Source organism: Scyliorhinus canicula, chromosome 5 (assembly GCF_902713615.1).
Source record: "Scyliorhinus canicula chromosome 5, sScyCan1.1, whole genome shotgun sequence".
Taxonomy (NCBI): Eukaryota; Metazoa; Chordata; class Chondrichthyes; order Carcharhiniformes; family Scyliorhinidae; genus Scyliorhinus; species Scyliorhinus canicula.
The window spans coordinates 175,904,467-175,930,300 of NC_052150.1; the positions used below are offsets into that span (position 1 = coordinate 175,904,467).

At 47.5% G+C, this 25,834-nt stretch overlaps 1 protein-coding gene across 11 annotated transcripts in view; it reads left to right on the top strand.

The window, feature by feature from the left end:
- Positions 1-25,834, top strand: part of LOC119966444 (sickle tail protein homolog) — a 764,531-nt gene that overhangs the window by 377,730 nt on the left and 360,967 nt on the right. The window contains exon 1 of one of the 11 annotated variants that reach the window (XM_038798127.1): positions 25,585-25,668. The exons of the other annotated variants lie outside the window; for them this stretch is intronic. The gene's annotated coding sequence lies outside the window, so the exon portion shown is untranslated. Of the gene's footprint in view, positions 1-25,584; positions 25,669-25,834 lie in introns of those variants that run through there. 11 annotated transcript variants of the gene reach the window in all.

Genomic DNA, 25,834 nt, shown 5'->3' on the forward strand with positions numbered 1-25,834 from the left:
AAGAACAGAACCCCCAAAGAAACACCAAAAACAGCATTGTGGGGGGGGGAGGGAAAGAGGAGAGGGGGAGTGAGGGTGGAGCCAATCGACAAAAGGAGGAGGGGAAGGGGAAAGAACTGCATTGTGGTAGTCACCACTGTTTGTATAATGCGTATATGAGAGGTTAATACGGTAAGGTACGGGGGTAGATCCCTGCCTGCTGGTCCGCCCAGTAGACGGAGTATAAATGTGTGTGCTCGCCGAGCTGCAGCCATTTCGGCAGCAGCTGCAGGAGGCAACACATCTCTGCTTAATACAGCCTCGATTACTCTCGTCTCGTCGCAATTGATAGTGCATCCATTTATTAAGCAGAGATGTGTTGCCTCCAGCAGCTGCTGCTGAAAATCGCCTCCATCACGCTCGCCCTGTCCCGACCACATAACCTCACAACTGCGTCGACGACGGTAAAGGTCGATGGGCACAAGACATCCTGTCTTCTTGACTCCGGGAGCATGGAAAGCTTCATCCACCCCACCACGATAAGGCGCTGCTCCCTCACGGTACACCCCATGAACAGAGAATCTCCCTGGCCTCCGGATCCCATTCCGTGGAAATCCGGGGGTACTGCATCGTCACCCTTACCGTCCAGGGCGTAGAGTTCAGCAACTTCCGACTCTACGTCCTCCCCAACCTCTGCGCTGCCCTGTTACTCGGCCTGGACTTCCAGTGCAACCTCCAAAGCCTAACTTTAAAATTCGGCGGAACCCTACCACTCCTCACCGTCTGCGGCCTCACGACCCTTAAGGTCGACCCACCTTCGCTGTTTGCAAACCTCACCCTGGATTGCAAACCCGTTGCCACCAGGAGCAGACGGTACAGTGCCCAGGACAGGACCTTCATCAGGTCGGAGGTCCAGCGGCTGCTGCAGGAAGGCACCATTGAGGCCAGCAACAGCCCCTGGAGAGCCCAAGTGGTAGTAGTAAAGACTGGGGAGAAACAGAGGATGGTCATTGACTACAGTCCGACCATCAATCGGTACACGCAGCTCGACGCGTACCCCCTCCCACGCAAATCTGATATGGTCAATCAGATTGCACAGTACCGGGTCTTTTCGATGGACCGGTGGACCTGAAATCTGCCTACCACATCCGCAAAGCGATCCACGAATACGCTGCGTTCGAAGCAGATGGTCACCGTTAACATTTCCTTAGGGTCCCCTTCTGCCTCACTAATAGGGTCTCGGTCTTTCAACGTGAGATGGACCGAATGGTTGACCGGAATGGGCTGCGGGCCACCTTCACGTACCTAGATAACGTCACCAGCTGCGGCCATGACCAGCAGGACCACGACTCTAACCTTTTCAAATTTCTCCAAATCGTCAAACTCCTGAACCTCACATATAACAAGGAGAAGTGCGTGTTCAGCACCAACCGCTTAGCCATCCTTGGCTGTGTGGTGCAAAATGGAGTTGTAGGCCCCGACCCCGACCACATGCGCTCCCTCATGGAACTCCCCCTCCCCCAAGGCCCTGAAACGATGCCTGGGGTTATTCTCCTATTATGCCCAGTGGGTCCCTAACTATGTGGACATGGCCCGCCCACTCATTCAGTCCACAGTTTTTCCCCTGACGGCTGATGCCCGCCTGGCCTTCAACCACATCAAGGCCAACAAGCCATCGTAGAAGCTGTGCGGCATTGGAGGCATTACCTGGCCGGCAGGAGATTCACTCTCCTCACTGACCAACGGTCGGTTGCCTTCACGGCAATAATACCCAGCGGGGCAAGATCAAAAATGAAAAAATCTTAAGATGGAGGATCGAGCTATCCACCTACAATTACAAGATTTTGTATCGGCCCGGTAAGCTCAACGAGCCCCCCGATGCCCTATCCCGAGATACATGTGCCAGCACACAAGTGGACCGACTTCGGGCCCTACACGATGGCCTCTGTCACCCAGGGGTCACCCGGTTCTTTCACTTCATAAAGGCCCGCAATCTGCCCTACTCCATCGAGGAGGTCAGGGCTATCACCAGAGACTGCCAGGTCTGCGCGGAGTGCAAACCGCACTGCTACCGGCCAGACTGAGCGCACCTGGTGAAGGCCTTCCGCCCCTTTGAACGTCTTAGCATGGACTTCAAAGGGCCCCATCCCTCCTCCGACCAAAACATGTACTTCCTGAACGTGGTCAATGAATACTCCAGATTCCCCTTCGCTATCCCATGCCCTGATATGACGTCTGCCACAGTCATCAAAGCCCTCAATAGCATCTTCACCCTGTTCAGTTTCCCCGCTTACATCCACATCGACCGGGGATCCTCCTTTGAGTGACGAGCTGCGTCAGTTCCTGCTCAGCAAGGGTATTGCCTCGAGCAGGATGACCAGCTGCAACCCCTGGGGAAACAGGCAGGTGGAGAGAGAGAACGGGACGGTCTGGAAGGCCGACCTGCTGGTCCTTCGGTCTAAAAATCTCCTGGTCTCCCACTGGCAGGAAGTCCTTCCCGACGCCCTCCACTCTATCCAATCGCTACTTTGCACTGTGACTAACGAAACCCCTCATGAACGTCTCCTTGCCTTCCCCAGGAAGCCCACCTCCGGGGTTTCACTCCCAACGTGGCTGGCAGCTCCAGGACCCGTCCTCCTCCGCGAGCACGTGCGGCTCCACAAGGCGGACCCGTTGGTCAAAAGGGTACAACTGCTGCATGCGAGCCCGCAGTATGCCTTCGTGGCGCACCCCGACGGCCGCCAAAACACAGTCTCCCTCAGGGACCTGGCACCAGCTGGTTCCCCACCCCCCCCTCCAATTGCCCCGGCGCCACCCATCCTCCCCCCCCCCCCCCCCAGCGCACCTCACCTCAGCCCCCACTCCAGGATGATCCGTCCTCCCATTGGTTCCACCAGGGGATGAAGATGAGGACTACACGCTCCCGGAGTCACAGGCGACCAAGTCGGCGCCTGCATCACCACCGGGACTGCGGTGCTCACAACGGAGGATCAAGGCACCCGACCGGCTAAATTTGTGAACTTTCATCAAACTGTACACTTTAAAAATGCTCAAATACCATGTAAATAGTTTTTCCACCACCCCCTCTGGACTTTTTTAAAAAAAAAGTATTTTTATTAAGGTTTTGCAGAATTTTTCATAATAAAACAGTAGTAACAATAATAACAAAACAAACGAGTGAACATTAACATAGGGCAAAAAGAGAATATACAATAACAATTAAATAGACATTACCCCACACGCCACAGTCCAAAGACATACAGGTTAGGTGGATTGGCCATGTTAAATTGCCCTTGGTGTCCAAAAAATGGTTAGGCGGGGTTATTGGGTTATGGGGATAGGGTGGAAGTGAGAGCATAATGTGGGTCGGTGCAGACTCGATGGGCCGAATGGCCTCCTTCTGCACTGTATATTCTATGATCCAGTCTTCCCACACCATCCCAATGAACCACTCGCACCCCCCACGGATTGCTGCTGCTGCTGACATTTTAATTTTCCCCGAGAAAATCGACGAACGGCTGCCAACTCCAAGAGAACCGTAGCATAGACCCTCATAAGGCAAACTTTATTTACTCGAGGCTGAGAATCCCAGACATGTCGTTTATCCAAGTCTCTACACGCGGGGGTTTCGAGTCCCTCCACATTAATAAAATCCGTCTCCGGGCTACTAGGGAGGCAAAGGTCACGATGTTGGCCTATTTCGCCCCCTGAACTCCCGGGTCTTCTGACACTCCAAAGACCGCTATCTCTGGACTCGGCACCATCCATGTGTTAAGCACCTTGGACATTGCCCTCGCGAACCCTTGCCAGAACTCTCTAAGCTCCGGGCATGCCCAAAACATGTGGACATGGTTTGCAGGGCTGCTCTTGCACCTCATACAACTGTCTTCTACTCCCAAAAACTTGCTCATTCTCGCTGCCGTCATGTGTGCCCGGTGGATCACCTTAAACTGAATTAGACTGAGCCTGGCACATGATGAGGAGGAATTAACCCTGCCCAGGACCTCTGCCCAGAGACCCGCTTCCAACTCCTCACCTAGCTCCTCCTCCCACTTGCCCTTGAGCTCCTCCACCGGGGTTTCCTCCGCCTCCTGTAGTTCCTGGTAGATATCCGACACCCTCTCCTCCCCACCCTGTCCTGTATCCTCAGTGGCGCGCTGGACTCCTTTTTAGCAGGGGGTGAATGTGGTAGTCACCACTGTTTGTATAATGCGTATATGAGAGGTGATACGGTAAGGCTCCTGTACTACAGGTATGGGGGTAGATCCCTGCCTGCTGGCTCTGCCCAGTCGGCGGAGTATGAATGTGTGTGCTCACCAAGCTGCAGCCATTTCGGCAGCAGCTGCAGGAGGCAACACATGTCTGCTTAATAAAGCCTCGATTACTCTCTACTCTCGCCTCGTCGTAATTGATAGTGCACCATGCATATATGTAAATAGAGGACAATCACACACTCTGATATGAGACCTAAGGAAATATCTTAAAGCAACAAAAATGGAGGCGGGATGTGGGAACCAGGGAGGTGGAGAACAAGGTGGGTCAACACAAATGGAAATTTCTTGTATATTATACCTGATGCAAATACCCCTGTCTACTGTACAGTGTATCAAATGAAAAACTATAATAAAAACATTTTCCCAAAAAAAAGAAACTCTCTTAACCTCGCTGACGCCGATCGAAGGACCACGCAGCATCTATCGGCCTCGCTGAGGAGACCCCAGTGGGCGCCGTTCAGCACTGGTCCCCACAAACAGGGACCAGATGGTATGTCACTTGGGGCGGAGGGGGGCCTTCCAGGTGATCGGAGGCCTCCAGGTTTTCTGAGCCTGAGCAGAGTGGCACCCCGACACTGCTGGTGCCATCTAGGAACCTTCATTCTGCGAGGGTGCCCAGGTGGCACTGCCAGACTGGCAGGGGAACTGACAAGGTACCAGACTGGCATTTTGCTCGCGCGGGGATTGGGCCCGTGGGTGCCCTACCCATGTGAGGTGGGGTGTGGGTGTTCCCTTCAGAACCCCCTGATAGGGGAGTAGGGGCATTGGGAGGGTCTGGGGTTCACGACAGGAGTTGAGAGATCGGGCGCCATTTTCTCCACTCGTCGGAGCTCCTCAGTTTAGGAAATGACACTAAGTGCAGCCTCTGGCGGGACTTTCCCCACATGGGGGGATGTAGCAACACAGTGCTGTGAGTTACTGCCCAGAACGGACTCTGTTTTTCAAAATTCAATTGTGCCCTTAATCTATAACCAGTCCAATGCAATTTCTTGATCATTTTTGCGGCAATTTCCCATACATCTCCAAAGCCCTTATACTTTTCACATACTATATTTCCCTGCACCCAGATACTGCAAGACTGGTTTCTAGTGCTATTGTTGCAATTTTATAATGCTGTATATCTACCTTCTGGTCTCATTTTTGTTGTGGCATTTTTTCACCTACGTTATTCACAAGTTTTACTCTAATGGCTGGAGAATATAATGTTAGACGCAACTAACAACTCAAAGCAGGCATCAGCAAAGAACAAAATCCAACACATATGAGTCAGCAGGTACACAATCAATTTATACAGCACCTTCCGCAACATCAATATATCTCAAAATACTTTATGTCAATAAAGTACTTTTGGGGTGTAGTCACTGTTATAAAGTAGGCAATGCAGGAGCCAATTTGTGCACAGGAAACTCCGACAAACAGCACTGTGATAATGACCAGGAAATCTGCTTAATTAATATTGGTTAAGGTCTATGCATTGACCAGGAGAACAGGACAACTCCACTCTCTTTGTAACATTACAATGGCATATTTTATGTCCAGCTGAGTAGGGTGACGGAGCTTTGATTTAACTTCTCATCTGAAAGACAAAGATGTCTGACTGCAGCACTCCCTCAGTACTTCAGTCAGAATGTCAGCAGAGATTACGGGCTCAAATTTCCCTGGTGGAACGTGAACCTATGGGTTTCTGATTCAGGGGCAGGAGTACTATCTCTGAGCAGCAGCTGACACCCACTAACTGAATCCAAGGGTTTTTTAAACCATGGGAACTTCACACTCGTGATTTGACATGGGGCAGAATTTGTAAGGAGCATCCAGGAGAGCTTTTTAGAGCAGTATGTAAATAGTCCAACTCGGGAAGGGGCCATACTGGACCTGGTATTGGGGAATGATCCCGGCCCGGTGGTTGATGTTTCAGTCGGTGATTACTTTGGGAATAGCGATCACAATTCCGTAAGTTTTAGAATACTCATGGACAAAGACGAGAGTGGTCCTAAAGGAAGAATGCTAAATTAGGGAAAGGCCAAGTGGAACAACATTCGGAAGGAGCGAGGGAGTGTGGATTGGGAGCAGCTGTTTAAGGGTAAATCCACATTTGAAATGTGGGAGTCTTTTAAGGAAAGGTTGATGAGAGTGCAGGACAGACATGTCCCTGTGAAAATGTGGGATAGAAATGGCAAGATTAGGGAACTATGGATGACGGGTGGAATTGTGAGACTAGCTAAAATGATAAAGGAAGCATACATAAGATCTAGGCGACTTAAAACTGATGAAGCTTTGGAGGAATATCGGGAAAGTAGGACAAATCTCAAAACGCGCAATAAAGAGGGCTAAAAGGGGTCATGAAATAGCTTTGGCTAACAGGGTTAAGGAAAATCCCATAGCCTTTTATTCATATATAAGGAGCAAGAGGGTGACGAGAGAAAGGATTGGCCACTCAAAGACAAAAGAGGGAATTTGTGTGGAGTCAGAGGAAATGGGTGAGATTCTTAATGAGTACTTTGCATCGGTATTCACCAAGGACGGGGACATGATGGATGTTGAGGTTAGGGATGGATGTTTCAATACTCTAGGTCAAGTCGGCATAAGGAAGGGGGAAGTTTAGGGCATTCTAAAAGGCATTAAGGTGGACAAGTCCCCAGATCCGGATGGGATCTATCCCAGGTTACTGAGGGAAGCGAGGGACGAAAAAGCTGGCGCCTTAACAGATATCTTTGCAGCATCCTTGAGCACGGGTGAGGTCCCGGAGGGACTATACGGTCAATGGAAGAGTCCTGGGGAAAATTGATGTACAGGGAGATCTGGGAGTTCAGGTCCATTGTACCCTGAAGGTGGCAATGCAGGTTGATAGAGTGGTCAAGAAGGCATACAGCATGCTTGCCTTCATTGGATGGGGTATTGAGTACAAGAGTCGGCAGGTCATATTACAGTTGTATAGGCCACACTTGGAATACTGCATGCAGTTCTGGTCACCACATTACCAGAAGGATGTGGATGCTTTGGAGAGGGTGCAGAGGAGGTTCACCAAGGTGTTGCCTGGTATGGAGAGTGCTAGCTATGAAGAAAGGTTGAGTCGATTAGGATTGTTTTTGTTGGAAAGACGGAGGTTGAGGGGGGACCTGATTGAGGTCTACAAAATTATGAGAGGTATGGACAGGGTGGATAGCAACAAGCTATTTCCAAGAGTGGGGGTGTCAATTCCAAGGGCTCATGATTTCAAGGTGAGAGGGGGGAAGTTTAAGGGAGATATACATGGAAAGTTTTTAACGCAGAGGGTGGTGGGTGCCTGGAACGTTTTGCCAGTGGAGGTGGTAGAGGCGGGCACAATAGCATCATTTAAGATGCATCTAGACAGATATATGAACGGGTGGGGAACAGAGGGAAGTAGATCCTTGGAAAATAGGCGACAGGTTTAGATAAAGGATCTGGATCGATGCAGGCTGGGAGGGCCGAATGGCCTGCTCCTGTCCTGTAATTTTCTTTGTTTGTTCTGTCAAGGATTAAATATTTCTCTTCGCAGCAGTATAGAAGTTCTGGCTGCCACCTTGGCATCACCACAACCTACATTAAGGGTTATTCACATGGATGGGAGGAACTTCGTGAAATTCCTGCTGCCGGGAGAGAGCCTTCTAGTGCATTGAAGGAAAATATCACAAGAGGAGGCAACAGGAACTTTAAAAGCATCGGACAGCCTTGAAAACAAAATGGTAAAACGCCTTTTTAACCTGAGACTTTGGGGTAGAAATGGTGGGGGAAGAGGAGTAATCTAATTGGACCCACTGGACCCTTCAAACCGTGCCAGAGTCTATGAAGAAGGATCAGGATGGATGCACATCAGCTCCCTGGCTCGATGCTGCGCTCCTGCATTTTCCGGGTACCAGAACTTTACAATTGCCACAAAAACAGAATGAATAATTATTTTTTGACGTACAAAATCAAACTCTGGGCATGCCTGCACCAAATGGACTGCAGTGACGTTAAAAAAAAAAGGCTCACCATCACCACCTACCTCCCAGGCAATTAGGGATGGGGAATAAATGATGGCCATGCCAATGAAACCCACATCCCATGGAGGAATTAAAAAAATAAAATGCTGTCAATTAGCTTTATCCTTGAGCATTAGTGTTAAGCACTTCCTAATTTAACAAACTGTTTTTGATTATTTGAGTGATGGGCCTGGCAGTTGGAGAAATGATCTTCAAAGATTCAATGCTATAACATGACTTTCCTGTAAGAGACCTCGTTCCGAGCTGTTGTTTTGAAAAGCATGAGTAGTTTAGGTTGCAGAGAGTGGAAGCCAAGAATCAACTTTAGCTGCTCTATGAGTCAGACACACAGATTGGAAAGAAAATTTGAAAGATTATTGTTTATACCTCTACCTGCCCAACAAATGTCTTAAGTTGATATTCAGTAATATGGCAATTGCAGGTAGCGTTGTCAATCCTATCAGAATGGTGAGGCGTCGACTGTAATCGGCATCAATATTCCAGTGGCCAAAGAAAGCATTCTGGGAATTTTTTAAATCACGTTTTAAACAAAATCCGTTCCCTCATTCAAAGAGAAAAGAAACCATAACTCCCATCATCATAAGGCATTGCCATGCAGTCATCTCACACCCAGTGCAGCATCACCCAATCAGAAGCTCCCTTCTCCGCACTGGCCCTGACGCAACATGGCGTAGGGTTACAGAGGCCGACGCGGAACAAAAGAGGCCCCCAGCCTAAGAGGCCGGCCCGCCAATCGGTAGGCCCCGATCGCGGGCCAGCCCACAGCGGAGCCCCCCCCCTAGGTGTCGGACCCCACCACCAGGCCACCCCCTGATGCATCCACGCCAAGGTCCCGCCGGCTAAGAGCAGGTGTGAACGGAGCCGGCGGGACTCAGTTTTTTTTGGCGTGCCCGCTCGGCCCATCTCGGGCCGAGAATCGCCGGATGGGTCACCACTCTCCGGAGAATCGGCGTGGCGCAATTTGCGTCGGACCCGGCGATTCTCCGGCGATTCCCCAGGCTGAGAGAATGCTGCCCCTGATTCCTGTAGAGCCCCTCCCTCCTTGGGGATGAAGAGCCCGTTTCTCTGTCCCTGGAGCAGTTAGCCTGGAGTCATGTGGGTCTCCGAGAGCCCATAGTCAGGGATTAAGATAAGCAGTCTGGAGCTGTTCATAACTCTCACTCCAAAGTCCACAAGTCCATCTTCAGCCTGGACTCTCATACTGTCAGCAAACTGTTGGTAGTCAGTGACTTGTCTTGCTTTTATGGGCAAGGGGCCAAGTAAGTGTGGGTGATGGGGTCGTCCTCTTCCGGAGGTTGTATTGCTCCAGGTGACTCTGCATGCTCGAAGTAGTCTGGCAGAGGGCAGGTCTTATGGGGTGACCTTAGACCTATATTGTACGTGGCAGAGTTTGTAAGATGTATCCAGGAAAGCATCTTGATGCAATATGTTGACAGTCCAACTAGGGAAGGGGCAGTACTTGAGCTGGTATTGGGGAATAAGCCTGGACAGGTGGTTGAGGTTTCAGTCGGGGAACATTTTGGGAGTAGTGAATGCAATTCTGGAAGTTTCAGGGTACTTTTGGATAGGGATGAAGGTAACCTTCGTGTTAAGATGTTAAACTGGGGAAAGGCAAATTACAATAACATTAGTCAGGAATAGAAGAATTTGGATTTAGTGCAACTGTAATCAACATTGGACATGTGGGAGTCTTTCAAACAACAGTTGATTAGGATTTGGGAAAGTCACGGTCCTGAGAGAACAAAGGATATGTATGGGAAGTTTAGGGAGCCTTGGATAACGAGGGATATTACGAACCTGGTCAAAAAGAAAAGGGAGGCTTCTCTGCAGTCTAGAAGGGTGGGAGCAGTCAAAACCCTTGAGAAGTGTAAAGAAGGTACTTAAGCTGCAAATTAGGAGGGGTCATGAAAAGTCCTTGGCGAGTAAGATTAAGGTGAATCCCAAAGTTTTTTATTCGTATGTAAAAAGCAAGATTGGATTGGATTGGATTTGTTTATTGTCACGTGTACCGAGGTACAGTGAAAAGTATTTTTCTGCAAGCAGCTCAACAGATCATTCAGTACATGGGAAGAAAAGGGAATTGAACAGAATTCAAGAAAATACATGAGAATACATAATAGGGCAACACAATATATACAATGTACTACATAAGCATTGGCATCGGATGAAGCAGACATGGGTGTAGTGTTAATGAGGACAGTCCATAAGAGGGTCATTTAGGAGTCTGGTGACAGTGGGGAAGAAGCTGTTTTTGAGTCTGTTCGTCCGTGTTCTCAGACTTCTGAATCTCCTGCCCGATGGAAGAAGTTGGAAAAGTGAGTAAGCCGGGTGGGAGGGATCCTTGATTATGCTGCCCGCTTTCCCCAGGCAGTGGGAGGTGTAGATGGAATCAATGGATGGGAGGCAGGTTCGTGTGATGGACTGGGCGGTATTCACGACTCTCTGAAGTTCCGAGGGCAGCCAGGGAAAGGATTTGACCACTTAAGGACAGTGGGGAGGAACCTATATGTTGAGCCAGAAGAAATGGGTGAGGTACTAAATGAGTACTTTGCCTCAGTGTTCACCAAAGTATGCATAAATGATTTGGAGGAAAATGTAGCTGGTCTGATTGGTAAGTTTGCGGATGACACCAAGGTCGGTGGAGTGGCAGATAGTGTTGAGGATTGTCAGAGGATACAGCAAGTCATAGATAGGTTGGAGACTTTGACAGAGAAATAGCAAATAGAGTTTAATCCAGACAAATGTGAGGTAATGCATTTTGGTAAGTCTAACATAGAGGGGAAATATACCGTAAATGGCAAAGCTCTTAGGAATATAGAAAGTGAGAGAAATCTGGGCGTGCAGGTCCACAGATCTTTGAAAGTGACAACACAAGTACTCAAGGTAGTCAAGAAAGCATATGGAATGCTTGCCTTCATTGGTGGGACATCGAATATAAAAATTGGCAAGTCATGCTACATTTGTATAGAACCTTGGTACAGCCGCACTTGGAATATTGCGCACAATTCTGGTCGCCACACTACCAGAAGGATCTGGAGAATTTGGAGAGGGTGCAGAGAGGTTACCAGGATGTTGCCTGGTCTGGAGTGTTAGCTATGCGGAGAGGCTGAATAGACTCAGATTGTTTTCATTGGAACAACAGAGGTTGAGGGATGACCTGATCGAGTTCTACAAGATTATGAGAGGCGTGGACAGAGTGTATGGGCAGGCACTCTTTCCCAGGGTGGAGGGGGTCAGTCATTAGGCGCATAGGTTTAAAGTCTGTGGGGCAAAGTTAAGTTTACAGGAGATGTGCGAGGCAGGTTTTGTTTTTACACACAGGGTGATGAGTGCCTGGAACACGTTGCCAGGGGAGGTTGTGGAAGCAAATTTATTAACGGTTTTCAAAAGGCATCTCAACAAATACATGGATAGGATGGGTATATAATAATAATAATCTTTATTGTCACAAGTAGGCTTACATTAATACTGCAATGAAGTTACTGTGAAAAGCCTCTATAGAGGGATCCAGCACTAGGAGGTGCTGAGGGTTTTGTCCAAGGGTGGTATCGTGACCAGTACAGGCTTGGAGGGCCGAAGGGCCTGTTCTTGTGCTGTGTTGTCTTTTCTTCCCAACCCACTGGCAAGATCCCGGAAAATATTGCATGCTTTTGTATTTGGGAAAAATACAACAGGCAGGGCAAAAGTCCATCAGGAAGCATCCTAACATTTTATTTCTTACTCAAACCGTGAAAAGAAGAATGTATTAAAATATCAATGAGGATGAAAGGGCAGGTTAATTGTTTGCATTCAACCTTAAATACATCATTAAACAATTTCTTCTGCATACTCCTTTGTGATGTCACCTGTGGAAGCTGCTTCACTAACATCTCCTGGAATATGTCCAGCCAGAGCTTGCAACCCGAATTGACAAGCATTTCTTGGGCAGCACGGTGGCGCAGTGGGTTAGCACTGCGGCCTCACGGCGGCGAGGTCCCGTGTTCGATCCTGGCTCTGGGTAACTGTCTGTGTGGAGTTTGCACATTCTCCCCATGTTTGCGTGGGTTTCGCCCCCACAAGACAAAAAAATGTGCAAGCTAGGTGGATTGGCCACTCTAAATTGCCCATTAATTGGAAAAAATGAATTGGGTACTCTAAATTAAAAAAAAGACAAGCATTTCTTTTTTTTTTGTATTTAGAGTACCCAATTATTTTTTCCAAATCAGGAGCAATTTAGCGTGGCCAATTCACCTACCGTGCACATCTTTTGGTTGTGGGGGCGAGACCCACGCAGACACAGGGAGAATGTTCAAACTCCACATGGGCAGTGACCCGGGGCCGGGATCGAACTTCGGTCCTCAGCGTCGTGAAGCAGCAGTGCTAACCACTGCACCACCATACAGCCCAATTGTCAAGAATTTCACCTGGAATATTTATTTTTTTCAGCTTCATTAATGATAAGTCAGTGAAAGTTAGGGTCACTGGAGAGTTGTGTTCAAATCTGTTGGTACTTAAGCCCTGAATTAGAAGGATTGAGCCTTTTCAAGCTACAACATCTTTTAAACAAGCCTCAGTGAGCCACTGTCTGTATTATCCAGTTGCTAAAATGGTGGGGTGGCTTTAGCTGCTCAAAAACACTGGAATTCTTCCATTCACTGCACAAGGACAAAGCACTTTCAGTAGCCCTTTTTTTCCTGAATTGTGCTGACAATCAAATCAGGAAGATATAATCCCTTTATTGTGAGCCGTTTCTGTTGGATAAGGGGTGTTGTCATAACAGTTTGGATTTATTCGTTGGTTCTCAGGCTATTTCAAGATGAGCAAGTATGCTGACTAAATGTAACAGTTGATTTACCTGGATTTACATTGTTACTTACTCCTGAATGTTGAGCAGAAATCCAGATACAAAATCTTACCTCATGATTTGCATTGGCCTCTTATCCAGAAGCTGCAGTAAGACCTGTGTAGTGCTTTTCATTGTAGGCTGAAACTTGTCAAAATAAACCAATTGTAGCTTCATGACCATGGAAAATATATTTGGCTCACACCACAGACGTTTTTGCTGTTTCTGTAAAATATAAAACGTTATTGTGGGAACAGAAGCGACATAATCAACACTGAAGAACAGAACATTTCCAATAATCTGTCATAACTGTAGAATGGTGGGTCAGCACGGTGGCGCAGTGGGTTAGCCCTGCAGCCTCACGGCGCCGAGGTCCCAGGTTTGATCCCGGCTCTGGGTCATTGTCCATGTGGAGTTTGCACATTCTCCCCATGTTTGCGTGGGTTTCGCCCCCACAACCCAAAGATGTGCAGGGTAGGTGGACTGGCCACGCTAAATTGCCCCTTAATTGGAAAAAATGAATTGGGTACTCTAAATTTAACCCAAAAAAACTGGAGAATGGTTATCTGTAATATTAATCACATCACCTTTTGCCTTTTTTAAATGTGTGATACTTAAGGGTTGATTTTAACTATTTCATCTGATCTTCGTCTGATTAAGAACAAAGAAAATTACAGCACAGGAACAGGCCCTTTGGCCCTCCCAGCCTGTGCCGATCCCGATCCTGTATCTAAACCTGTCACCTATTTTCCAAGGATCTACTTCCCTCTGTTCCCCGCCCGTTCATATATCTGTCCAGATGCATCTTAAATGATGCTATCGTGCCCGCCTCTACCACCTCCACTGGCAAAGCGTTCCAGGCACCCACCACCCTCTGCGTAAAAAACTTGCCACACACATCTCCCTTAAACTTTCTCCCCCTCACCTTGAAATCGTGACCCCTTGTAATTGATACCCCCACTCTTGGAAAAAGCCTGTTGCTATCCACCCTGTCCATACCTCTCATAATTTTGTAGACCTCAATCAGGTCCCCCCCTCAACCTTTGTCTTTCCAATGAAAACAATCCTAATCTACTCAACCTTTCTTCATAGCTAGCACCCTCCATACCAGGCAACATCCTGGTGAACCTCCTCTGCACCCTCTCTAAATCATCCACATCCGTCTGGCAATGTGGCAGTATTCCAAATGTGGCCGAACCAAAGTCATATACAACTATAACATGATCTGCCGAGTCTTGTACTCAATACCCCGTCCAATGAAGGCAAGCATGATGTATGCCTTCTTGACCACTCTATCGACCTGCGTTGCCACCTTCAGGGTACAATGGACCTGAACTCCCAGATCTCTCTGTACATCAATTTTCCCCAGGACTCTTCCATTGACCGTATTGTCCGCTCTTGAATTAGATCTTCCAAAATGCATCACCTCGCATTTGCCTGGATTGAACTCCATCTGCCATTTCTCTGCCCAACTCTCCAATCTATCTTTATTTTGCTGTATTCTCTGACAGTCCTCCTCGCTATCTGCAACTCCACCAATCTTAGTATCATCTACAAACTTGCTAATCAGGCCACCTATACCTTCCTTCAGATCATTTATGTATATCACAAACAACAGTGGTCTGAGCACAGATCCCTGTGGAACACCACTAGTCACCTTTCTCCATTTTGAGACACTCCCTTCCACCACTACTCTCTGTCTCCTGTTGCCCAGCCAGTTTTTTTATCCATCTAGTAGTACATCCTGAACCCCATACGACTTCACTTGGGTGTGTCAAGACATTTTACCAAGTCCGCAATTTAGCAAGTTCAGAAAGAAATGATTCTCTGAAGCAGTTATTCTATTTACATACTGTGATTGATACTGCATTCATTGCATCTGATGCAGTGGGAACTCTTGCAATGCCCAACAAAACAGCAATACAAAATGATGTTTAGCAGCCAGCTGAGCTCAAAAACACCGTTCAGAGTATAATAGAATTATTATATTAATAACCACTAATAACCATTAATAAAAAACGGCGAGCGGCGATTCGTGGGTCGGGTGGGGGGGGGGGGGGGGGGGGAGAATAGCGGGAGGGTGTGAAAAATGTCGGGAGGCCCTCCCGCTATTCTCCCACCCGGCGTGGGGGGCGGAAAATTGCACCCCTGATCTCGTGGAATACAGGGAAAGGTGACAGGTTAGATACAAAATTGGCTCAGTTACAGGAAACAAAGGGTCATGGTTGATGGCTGTTTTTGTGAATGGAAACTAGTTTCCAGTGGTGTTCCACAGGGCTCAGTGTTGGGACCCTTGCTGTTTGTTGTATATATTAATGATTTCGATTTTTAAAATTTAGAGTACCTAATTACTTTTTTTCCAATTAAGGGGCAATTTAGTATGGCCAATCCACCTAACCTGCACATCTTTGGGTTGTGGGGGTGAAACCCACGCAGACATGGCGAGAATGTGCAGACTCCACACGGACAGTAACTCGGAGCCGGGATTTGAACCCGGGTCTTAATGATTAGATTTAAAATGCGTGGCATGATTGGGAAATTTGCAGATGACAAAAATTGGCCGTGTAGTTGATGGTGAAGAGGATAGCTGCCCACTCCAGAATGATATCATTGTTTGAGTGGGCAGAGAAGTGGCAAATGGAATGCAATCCAGAAACGTGTGAGGTAATGCATTTGGGAGGGCAAACACAGCAAGGGAATATAAAATAAGTGGGAAGATATTAAGAGGGGCTGAGGGAGTGAGAGACCTTGGAGTGCATGTCTACAGGTCTTTGAAGGTGGCAGGGCAGGTGGACAAAGTGGTCAAGAAAGCATATGGAATACTTTCCTTTATTGGGCGAGGTATTAATACAAAAGCAGTGATACAATAATGGAACTATATAAAACGCTGGTTAGGCCACTGCTGAAATTTTGTGCACAGTTCTGGTCACCACATTACAGGTAGGCATGGTAGCACAATGGTTAGCACTATGGTTTCACAGCGCCAGGGTCCCAGATTCGATTCCCAGCTTGGGTCACTGTCTGTGCAGAGTCTGCACATTCTCCCTGTGTCTGCGTGGGTTCCCGCCGGGTGTTCCGGTTTCCTCCCACAAGACATGCTATTAGGTAATTTGGACATTCTGAATTCTCCCTCTGTGTACCCGAAAAGGTGCCGGAATGTGGTGACGAGGGGCTTTTCACAGTAACTTCATTGCAGTGTTAATGTAAGCCTATTTGTGATAATAAAGATTATTATTATTATTACTGCTCTCGAGAGAGTGCAGAGGAGATTTACAAAACTTTTTCCAGGGTTTCAAAATTACAGCTGTACGGAGAGAATGGATAAGCTTGGGTTATTTTCCTTAGAACAGAGGAGACTGGGCAGCACGGTGGCGCAGTGGTTAGCACTGCTGTCTTATGGCGCTGAGGTCCCAGTTTCAATTCCGGCTCTGGGTCACTGTCCATGTGGAGTTTGCACATTCTCCCCGTGTCTGTGTGGGTTTCGCCCCCACAACCCAAAGATGCGCAGGGTAGATGGATTGGCTACGCTAAATTGCCCCTTAATTGTAAAAAATGAATTGGGCACTCTTTTTGAAAAAAAAGAACAGAGGAGAACAGAGGAGGCTAAGGGGTGACCTAATTGAGGTGTACAAAATTATGAGGGGCTGAGACAGGGTGGACAGGAAAGGTTTGTTTCCCCTAACTGAGGATTCAATTACCAGGGGGCATAGATTTAAGGTGATTGGTTGAGAAGTATTGGAGGCGACGAGGAAAATTGTTTTCCCCCAGAGGGTGGTGGGGGTCTAGGATTCACTGTCTGGTTTGGTGACTGAGACTGAAACGCTCAACTCATTTAAAAGGCACTTGGATCTGCATCTGATATGTTCTAACCTGCAATGCTGCAGACCAGGTGCAAACACGGGACACAACCAACAGAGTACCCTTCGTCATTCAGTACTTTCCCGGAGCGGCAAAACTATGACATCTTCTTCGCAGTCTCCAACTTGTCATCGATGAAGATGAACATCTTGCCAAGGTCATCCCCACACCTCCACTACCTGCCTTCAAACAACCGCGCAACCTCAAACCAACCATTGTTTGCAGCAAACTACCCAGCCTTCAGAACAGCGACCATGACACCACACAACCCTGCCATGGCAATCTCTGCAAGACGTGCCAGATCATCGACATGGATACCACCATTACACGTGAGAACACCACCCACCAGGTACACGGTACATACTCGTGTATGTACCATTCTTGCCAGCGGAATCTTCCTGTCACAGGATTCCTGGAAGCAGGGGGTGCATCAAACAGGAAACCCTGTTGACAGCCAATGGCGGGCTGCCTCCTCCGCCACAAAGCAAACTGCGGAGGCGTGTGGAAAATCCCACCCTTAGACTCCAGAACAGAAGTTTCCATCCTGTGAGAGAGATTGGGGGGGGGGGGGGGGGGGGGGTTACCAGCCCTGGGGGCTGGTTTAGCAAAGTGGGATAAACAACTGGCTTGTAATGCAGAACAAGGCCAGCAGCACGGTTTCAATTCCCGTACCGGCCTTCCCGAACAGGCGCCGGAATGTGGCGACTAGGGGCTTTTCATAATAACTTCATTGAAGCCTACTTGTGAAAATAAGCTATTATTATTATATTATTATAAATGGGGGAGGGGGGGGGGGTGTTATCAGCCATTTGGTAATCATGGTGGCCTCTTGCAGTTGCCTGGGATGGGTGGCTCCCTTTTTAAGACACATGTAGGGGCTCCCACAGTGGCAATAGTTGCACCTGAGGCTCTGGCACGCCTGCCAGAAGATACACCTTTCCGAGCACCAGGAACTTTCTGCCTGGCTCTGGGATGACCTCACAAGGGGGTCTCAGCATGGACTTTCTCATTCTTCTTGTAGTCTCAGCCACCCTAACTCTATTAGCAGCACTGCCAGCCGTCTGATCTTGGGTTCCGCCCCCCCACCCCATATATATTTTTGCTGATTGCGATTTTTAAATTACAGTGCAAATTATGATATTTTCAAATGACAAAATTTGCCTCTGGAAAAAAAATACCTCCTAGGTTTTTCAAACTTTGCTGTAGAATGCTTGTAAATCAGCAGCCCACATTAGGGTGTGTTGTACCGCAGAACTGAATGGAAACATTTGAACCGAGAGAAATATTATGATGGTTAGTTTGTATGCTACATGGAGGATACACCTGGGCAGGTGTCCATAATACTGAGGGAAGAAAACTACCCAGCTGTATTTGAGTTAAATCTTTTGTTCACATGAAAGAAGTGTGTCTGCCAAAAAGCTTTTAGAAGTGTTTTTGTTTCCTCTATAGAGTGCATGTCAAAGCAGGTTATTGCATGACATCATATTGGAAATGTATGCTGTTTGTCATGCTCCTTGGTTATAAATTGTCCTTCTTGAACAGGAATCAATCTGAAATGACGAATACAATATGTGTTATAATTCTAGATGTATGAATTAATGTACCATGGTAGCAAAGTGGTTAGCACTGTTGCTTCACAGCGCCAGGGTCCCAGGTTCGATTTCCGGCTTGGGTCACTGTCTATGTGGAGTCTGCATGTTCTCCCTGTGTCTGCGTGGGTTTCCTCCGGGTGCTCCGGTTTCCTCCTACAAGTCCTGGAAGACATGCTGTTAGGTAATTTGGTCATTCTGAATTCTCCCTCTGTGTACCCGAACAGGCACCGGAATGTGGCAGCTAGGGACTTTTCATAGTAACGTCATTGCAGTGTTAATGTAAGCCTACTGGTGACAATAAAGATTATTATTATTATAATTGTACAGTATAGTTGTTTGTACAGGAAATAGCTGCTTTGGAGTGAAATACCTTCTGTCAGTAATCTTGAATCGTTCCACTCGCTCATCCCCCCTCACCCCTTTTATTCAACAGATACCAATCCTCATGACTTTCTTATGCATCTAAGGTCTAGTCTTTTATAGATATTTATAGTCTTAATATCAAGCAGGCATAACCAGTTATGTGACATAGCCAGACCTGACGGCACAGGGCAGTCTATAAGCCATTCATTAACTGCAAGCTTCACTGATCGCCAAATGGTACTTTCTTTGATTTCAGGAAGGATCTGTTTGTGTATAACATGCTTATCCTGTCTGTTTAGATGTAGATGTGTCAAAATGGAAGACTTAAGGCAACATTGCGATTAGAAGCAATTTGGATGTTGTCATTTGAGCCTATTTTTTTTTCTCTGTTTGGGGAATTAAGTTTCCAAGTTAATTTTTAATACTGTTTCCTACGTGCTTTCCCCATATTTAAAAGAGTGAATTTTCTGGACGACTCACTCTTTTGTTACTTCAGATTTTTTATTTCTTGGCTTAAATATATTTCTGGTTTGGCATGCATTCAGATGTCACCTTCAACATCGTCACAACCAAGTTTACTGCAAGATTGATTTGATTTGTGGTCCTGACTCTGGAACCACAGACCCTCATGTTTTCACATCTGCAGATCTTAGAATGCAATGTAAATGTGGACTTCAGCAGGTCAGGATCCAAAAGGCATAATCAAATGGAATCAGGAGTGGAAGAAATATCAATGTCTTAAGCTGGTGTCCCAATTGGCTATCCCTCCTGGGCCAATGCGAACAATATTTTTCATGGCTCCAAGATTGACCAAATTCTTTTGTGCACTGGGGTCAAGACATCCCGACATTAACAGATCGCTTCAGACTCCGAGCAGTTCTGGAGGTGCTAGTGAGAATTAGCTTCCCAAACCCAAAGGAAAAGTGTTCTTAATTCAATGGATCAAGTGTGCCACTTGCAGTTAATTGGAACGACTGTAACTGTAAATTAACATAACACTATTTTTTTAACTTTTGCTTTAGTTTACATGCCTGACTTGCACTTGCAATTTGCTTTTCACCCCAGCAGAAATGTCAGACAGGCCTCTGCTAATGGGAGTGTGAGGTCATTAGGATGGGCAGGGGCAGCAGCGCTAGCAGGGTATGCTGGTGAATGGAAGTGCAGTGGTGGGGGAGAAGGCCAAGAGGGTTGGCCGGGGGGAGATGGGAAAGCGGGGGGGTTTGCAACGCAGCAGGGGGTGAGAGATGACATGGTCAAGGGCGAAGAAAGGGGCCATCTGGAATGGGCTAGATGCAGACTGGAATTAAAGGGGCAGGAGTTAAGTGGGGAAGATGACGGACAGTAAAGGGGATTGGAGGCGCAAGACTCCGGTAAGGTTGGTAATGTGGAACGTCCGGGGACGGAATGGACCGGTTAAAAGGTCGCGGGTGTTCGCGCACATCATGAGCTTGAAAGCGGGCGTTGTCTTTTTGCAGGAGACACACGTCCGTGTGAAGGACCAGGTTAGGTTAAGGAAGGGGTGGGTCGGGCAGGTTTTTCACTCATGGTTTGATTTGAAATCGAGGAATGTGGCGATTTTAATGAGCAAAAAAAATGGGATTTGTGAGTGCGAAGGAGGTGAGGGATCCAGGTGGGAGATATGTGATTGTGAGTGGGATATTGGAAGGGGCACCGGTAGTGTTGGTAAATGTGTATGCCCCAAATTGGGATGATGTGGATTTTATGAGGGGGTTTCTGGCAGCAATCCCGGATTTGGCCACGTACCAGTTGATCATGGGAGGAGATTTTAACTGTGTCCTGGAGCCGAGGGTGGATAGATTGAGCCCCAGGTCGATGTGTAGGGTACGAATGGCAATAGAGCTGGGGGGAGGGTTTATGTAGAGGATGGATATGATGGATTCATGGCGCTTTCAGAACCCAAGGGGAAGGGAGTATTCCTCCTTTTCACACGTCTATAAGGTGTATTCGAGGACTGATTACTTTGTAGTCAGTCGGGAGATTTTGGTTGGGGTTGAGGGGGCAGAGTATGTGGAGATAGTTATCTCGGAACATGCACCCACTGGCTGGATATTCGATTCAGTACGGGACGAGAGCAGAGACCAGGGTGGAGGTTTGACTCGGGGTTGTTGGCGGATGGAGGTTTTTGTGATAATGTGCAGTTGGCGATTAGGGATTATGTGGAGTTCAATCGGAATGGAGAGGTGTAGGCGGGCATTGTTTGGGAAGCACTGAAGGCAGTGGTCCGGGGAGCGATTATCTCATTTACAGTTCGGGCGAATAAGGAAAGGAGGGCAGAACATGACCGTCTAGTGAGCGAGATAGTGGAGGTGGACGGGGAATATTCGAGGGTGCCCACCGTGGAGGGATTGGCGAGGAGGAGAAAGTTGCAGGGTCAATTTGACAGGCTGACGATGGGGAGGGCGGTAGGGCAAGAGGGGTGCAATACGAGTATGGGGAGAAGGTGAGCTGCATGCTGGCGCACCAGCTGCGGAGGCAGGCTGTGTCCAGGGAAATATTGAACATCCAGAATGGGGCTGGTGATGTGGTGTCAGAGCCAGGGAAGATAAAGAGACATTTAGAGAGTATTACCAGGGACTTTATGAGGCAGACAAAGGAGGAGAGGAGGGGGAGATGGGGTGGTTTCTGGATGAGCTGGAATTTCCACAGGTGGAGGAAGCAAAGAGGCAGCCCCTGGGGCTGAGGGAGGTGCTGGATAATATCAGGGGTATGAAGTCGGGGAAGGCCCAGGGGCCGAATGGGTACCTAGCAGAATTTTATAAGGAATTTGCGGCGGACCTGGCACCACATCTGTTGGGGGCGTTTAATGAAGCACTGGAGAAGGGGGAGTTGTCGGAGACGATGAAGCAGGCAGTAATAACACTAATCCCAAAAGAAGGGAAGGATCCGGTGGAATGTGGGTCGTATAGACCCATATAACTATTGAACACGGATGTGAAAATATTGGCTAAGTTGTTGGCGGGGAGGATAGAGGATTGTGTCCGGGGTGGTTGCAGAAGATCAAACAGTCTTCATGAAGGGCAGGCAGCTCGCAAGTAATATAAGACGGCTGTTGAATGTGGTGATGAATCTGTCGAGAGCTCTGGTACCTGGGTTGGTGGTGTCCATGTACGCGGAGAAAGCATTTAATCGGGTGGAGTGGAGGTACTTGTTGAAGTTTTGGGAAGGTTTGGGTTTGGGCCGAGATTTATGGCGTGGGTGAGGTTGCTGTACATGGCGCCAAGAGCGAGGGTGAGGACGAATGATATGAGCTCACAAAGCTTTGACATACACAGGGGTATGAGGCAGGCGTACCCGCTGTCGCCGCTGCTGTTTTCGCTGGCCATGGAGCCATTGCCGATGGCTCTCAGGGGGTCGGCAGAGTGGCAGTGGGTAATGAGGGGACAAAGGGAGCATCGTGTGTCGCTCTATGCCAATGACCTCTTGCTGTATGTTTCTTATCCGTCGGAGAGTATGGGAAGGATTATGGGCCTGTTGGGGAGGTTTGGAGGGTTCTCGGGATACAAGCTGAATGTCGGGAAAAGCGAGGTATTCCCGATGAATGAGCTGTCACAGCGGGCTAATTTAGGGGGGATGCCATTTACGGTAGCAAGGGATAGGTTTAGGTACTTGGGAATTCAGGTAGCGAGGGAATGGACGGGGCTCCATAAGTGGAACTTAACGAAACTGGTGGAGGAGGCCAGAGAGGATCTTAAGAGGTGGGATACACTGCACTTAACGTTGGCGGGGAGGGTCCAAGTGGTGAAAATGAATATTCTGCCGAGGTTCTTGTTTATCTTTCAGGCTCTCCCGATCTTTATACCAAAGGTCTTTTTTCAGAAAGTGGACACAATCATCTTTGACTTTGTATGGGCGGGGAAGGTGCCGAGGGTGGGGAGGACCCTGCTACAGAGGCAGCAGAGGGGGTTGGCATTGCCGAACTTGCTTCATTATTATTGGGCGGCAAATGTGGACAAAGTGCGGCGGTGGTGGGAAGGACAAGGGGTAGAGTGGGTTAGGATGGAGGAGGAATCTTGTAAGGGGTCTAGTTTGAGGGCTATGGTGACGGCAGCATTGCCAATAGCTCAAAGTAGGTATTCAGGGAGCCCAGTGGTGCAGTCCACAGTGAAGATATGGAATCAGCTGAGGAGGCATTTTAGGGTGGAAAGGATGTCGGTGCTGACGCTGCTGTGCGAGAATCATGGATTTGAGCCGGGGAGGATGGATAGTGTATACAGGAGGTGGAGGGAAGTGGGATTGGTCAAGGTGAGGGATTGTATTTGGCGGAAGGGTTCGCAAGTCTGGAGGAGCTAAGGGAGAGGGTAGAGCTGCCAAGGGTTAGTGAGGTCAGATATCTACAGGTTAGGGACTTTGCACGAAAGGTCTGGAAGGGGTTCCCTAGATTGCTGGAATGCACCCTGCTGAAGAGACTGCTGCTTCCGGATGTGGAAGGGGAGGGAAGAATTGGGGATATATATAAGTAGCTGGGGGAGCAGGCAGATGAGCGGGTGGTGAAGATCAAGGAGAAATGGGAATCGGAGTTGGGAATGGAGATCAATTGGGGAGTATGGAGTGAGGCACTGTGAAGGGTAAATGGGACCTCCTCTTATGCAAGGATGAAATGAAAAAATGAAAATGAAAATCGCTTATTGTCACAAGTAGGCTTCAAATGAAGTTATTGTGAAAAGCCCCTAGTCGCCACATTCCGGCGCCTGTCCAGGGAGGCTGGTACGGGAATTGAACCGTGCTGCTGGCTAAGCCAGCGATTTAGCCCAGTGAGCTAAATAGTATGATGAGCCTGATACAGTTTAAGGTAGTGCACAGGGTGCATATGACTCGGCGAGATTAATGGGTTATTTCAGGGGGTAGCAGATGAGTGTGAGAGGTATGGGTGGAAGCCATCAAATCACACTCGCATGTTTTGGGGTTGTGAAAAATTGGGAAGATTCTGGGCGGGAATGTTCGCGGTCTTAGCCAGGATAGTGGAGGAGGGAGTGGATCCAGACCCTTCGGTGGCGATATTTGGGGTTTCGGAGAAGCCGGGGTTTATGGAGAGGATCAAGGCCGATATCTTGGCGGTTGACATCGCCACCGGGGGTAGAAGCACGGTTGGGTGACCTGTATGACTTCCTGGGGTTAGAGAAGTTAAAGTATGAGTTAAGGGGCTCAGCAGGGGAGTTTGAGAAAAGGTGGGGGATGTTTGTGACCGTGTTTGAGGAGCTGTTCGTCGCAAGGGGGTGGGTGATGGGTGAATGGGGGGGTGGGGCGGGGTAAAAAAGGAGAAAAATCTGGACAAACTGTATAGTTGATTGTTGGGAAGAATGTTTCCCGGGGTGTTTATTTGCTGTAACCTACTTTGATACGACTTTGAATAAAATGCGTTTGAAAAAAAAAGGCCTCTGCTAATGGTAGAAATGCGTCATCGGGAGTGGCTTGGATATTACACTCTCATTCTCACTTTTTTGCCACTGCTGTGAAGCATCCGAGACCAGAGGCTTGGTGTCTGCAGAGCTGCTGAGACTAACAAAATTCCTGTTTTTATATTGAGCTTCAATTCATAGCCTGAGCAAAAACATTCTTTCAATAACTTACCTTGCATGTAGTCAGTCGTGAATGGAAATAGACCATACAAACCTTAAAAATGTTCAAATCTTACTGTCTCAGTGACTTATACCTTCAGAACATAGGCAGCCAATTATCTCTGCACTATTCTTCCAAGCAGTATGGTGGTTACAGAAATTCAATTATAACTAAGTATATTTAATTCAGTCAGTACCATTACTTTTAAAGTGTGCCACTGAAACCAGCACAGCACTGAAAAAGTAGCGCATGACTAAAAATGTAACCATCCTATATTTTGCATAAGTGAAAAATTCCTGAATATCTTATTTGCCTCTGTAATGTACATCAATAATTGGCTTGCAACTAATTAACTGACCTGTTTATTTTCAAAATGGCTTTTAAAGACAGACCATTGCCTTACTGTTTGGGAAGGCTGCATATTTAGAGTAAACATTGAGTTTAAACCGGTCATATCATTGACTTGGTGCTGTGGAAGATAGTGGAAAAGCGCTATTTGGCTGTTATCCTGTGTACAAACACGTATGTTCTTAAATTCTCTTGTAATGAGGATTGCAGCGGAGAGTTTGCCACTAAGTTAGAGCCTCCACCTTATTTGTACATACACTAACATTTCTGGAGAATAGTCCCCTTTAATCTTTTTTTGAAGAGAGTGTTGCGTGACCGGATTGAGCACAGAAAGGGTTTTACCAGATTCAGTTAAATTCCCACTGGTCTTGGCTCTATCTGGATTAAGTGTGACCTTAATTGTAAAACCAGTTCAGTGGCAGGAAATTGCACTTGCGGAAGCGCACAGACTGGTCAGAAACAGTGTGTTTACAAGAATTGGCTTCTGCTGCTTGAATCTATATTTACACTGAAAAAATAATAAAACCAAATCAATGTGATTTAGTGGATATTGATCAAGGTTTTGTAGTTGTGTCTTTCAAACAGCTGGCTGCCCAGTGTACCGATCTGCTATCCCAAGCACATTGTTGCCCTTTTGTAATATTCACATTAATTCTCTCACAGGGTTGCTTTGGTTGTAAACAGAATTCGATCAAACTCTGTAGAGGAGGTGTTTTGTTTAGTCAGCAATGAGCCACAACATTCCTTGTTAGTTTGCATAGTCCAGTGCACATTACAGTTCATGTGGGAATCTCTTACTGCTGGGTGTGTCCGTATCAACACGAATGAGGAGACATAGGCAAAGCTGACCCGTGAGTTGCTTTTTCTTTAATTACCAAGGGCACAAAAGCTGCATCAAGTATGTTCTTGTCTCATAGGTCACATAAGACAGAGAACTTTGAGCTTAAGTGGTCTGTATGTTTTGGCCACAACAGTTATGTTGTTCAGTAGTTATCCATTTTAAAATTGATTCCTTAA